The sequence below is a fragment of the Camelina sativa genome, unplaced genomic scaffold, assembly GCF_000633955.1.
Source record: "Camelina sativa cultivar DH55 unplaced genomic scaffold, Cs unpScaffold02125, whole genome shotgun sequence".
Classification (NCBI taxonomy): domain Eukaryota; kingdom Viridiplantae; phylum Streptophyta; class Magnoliopsida; order Brassicales; family Brassicaceae; genus Camelina; species Camelina sativa.
In genome coordinates this window covers 1-1950 of record NW_010923241.1, presented here as the reverse complement: position 1 = coordinate 1950, position 1950 = coordinate 1, and the positions used below count along the sequence as shown (strand labels likewise).

General features: G+C 37.6%; 1 long non-coding RNA gene across 3 annotated transcripts; it reads right to left on the bottom strand.

The window, feature by feature from the left end:
* Nucleotides 1-90: 90 nt before the first annotated feature.
* Nucleotides 91-1846, bottom strand: LOC104774240. 3 transcript variants are annotated; one of them, XR_765278.1, is made up of 6 exons: nucleotides 1580-1846; nucleotides 1193-1322; nucleotides 869-976; nucleotides 646-767; nucleotides 447-555; nucleotides 91-196 (listed from the first exon to the last, which is right to left on the bottom strand). It is a non-coding gene; the product is annotated as an uncharacterized LOC104774240 (long non-coding RNA). The 3 variants fall into 3 exon arrangements; XR_765279.1 differs by having other exon boundaries at nucleotides 646-749; nucleotides 869-982; nucleotides 1580-1845; XR_765277.1 differs by having other exon boundaries at nucleotides 869-982; nucleotides 1580-1844.
* Nucleotides 1847-1950: the final 104 nt, after the last annotated feature.

The following is a 1950-nucleotide window of genomic DNA, read 5'->3' as shown; positions in this document are numbered from 1 at the left end:
TAAGTGCTACACAAGCTTAAACCAAACCGGCCTTTTCTTATGAATTTAGTTCAGTTAATAATGACAAGCTGAGTAAGTTACATTACCTTCTTTAGAAGACTTTTTCTTCTTGCCCCAGCATTTTAGTACTGAGAGTCTGTTTGCTTATAGGAGCTGCCGGCACCGGAATGAATTCCCAACCAAATCAAGAGGCCAACTGGTCAAATTACAAAGGTTCATCCTAGACGTCAGTTATGTTTTCAACAAACATTGCACATATATGTATGTATCCACCATGCATAAATCAAAACAATACATAATAAAAGTGACTACGTCATTGTTTCCAGTCAAGTTTAGTTGTCAAAGCGAATTTACCGAGGAACCCAACAATGATTGCTTGACAAACGAATACAAGGCGGTTTTTATTTAATGTGGAAGGAACAAGGGTCTATGAAGTTACTATTTACCTGGAGGACAAGAGTTATGGCTATTTTACCCATGAAGAGACGATTCTTGATCACACCTTTGAAGATGCTCTTCTCGTCTGGTTTACGAGCATTTGAACTCGTTGAAAGCCTGTTAACAAAAAGTTTGATTAACATTATACAGTCTTGACATTCTGGTTTTATATACGGTAAAAAAAGACTCTGATTTAAATTAACTCACTTGGCAGAGAACAAAGGCGTTGAAGATAATTGAGTTCTTCACTCTGGTGGCGTGTGCAGGTACTTCATGTTCCAGGACGTGTATGCTTGTCTCTCGGAAATTGACTGTTAACAATACACTCACTTGATAGATAGCTTGAGAGATTAATATTTCAACTTTTTATTAAAATATATATTAGGGGGTGATTTCAAATAATCAAAAAGTTATTCACTGGAATTTTTACCTGAATCAGCAACTTTCTCCAAATGGTGTCGGCAATTTGAGCAAACCTTGACAACTGAAGCAAAGTTGTCATCCAAGATGATGATGTCCGAACTCTCCTTAGCCGCTTCTGTTCCTACAAAATTGGATATTGTCACCAATCACCATACGGACTTGAACATCAACATATATCATTAAGTGTTATTAACAAGCTAAACAATATTTATTATTCACCACATATCTTCACATGCTAGAGGTGGATGATAAACAGAAGATAAGCGTCAGTTTCATGACTAAAGATGCAATAGATTTATAATACAATGACTTTGAAAGACGAAAATATTACCTGAAGCCCTCCTGCAGTATCCATGATAACAGCATCTACACAACTCCTTTTTTTTTTTAGCTTAGGCATTGCTTTACCTAGGTCTGCAGGTTTTAACATCAGTCCCTGCTGCATAAACCGGCACACCAACCTGAAACAAAAGAGAGAGCATATCAGGGAAATAATATTGGAATATACAGAAACGAATATCATAACATGTTCACACAGAGGTTCTCTGAAGACATTGATTCTACTACTTCTTCTTTAAGTAAAATGCAATAAACGTTCTGACTCAATCATGGCCACCCACAGACAATTGAATCAGACAGACTTAACAAACAAAATGCTACTACGGGGAAACAAATTCATGATTTGGTAAAAATTGATAAACGTATAATTAATGAATACCTGTAAAATTGATAGCCTCGCTGAGAAAAAAATCCACCCCCAAATCCTAGAGTGATACTCAACACCGTTGCCGGGAAAAAAAAAACGAATCAACCCCACCCAAATCTCCGATGAGATGATGATCCCCTCCCCTCAATCTATCGCCAGAGAGACGCCATGATGACGTAGCCTCTCTAAGGGCACTACTAACTCCGTACGATTACGAATCGTCTCCACTCCACTCTATCTCTCCTCCTCCTTCTTCGTAGCTAGCTACAAAGAAACAAAAGAAAAACCATCAAAATACGAATAATTTACCAGGGCTTCGTTGTTTATTGGGCTGAAATTGTTGTTATTGGGCTTTCCTCTGTTTCGTGAACAGCTTCATTACA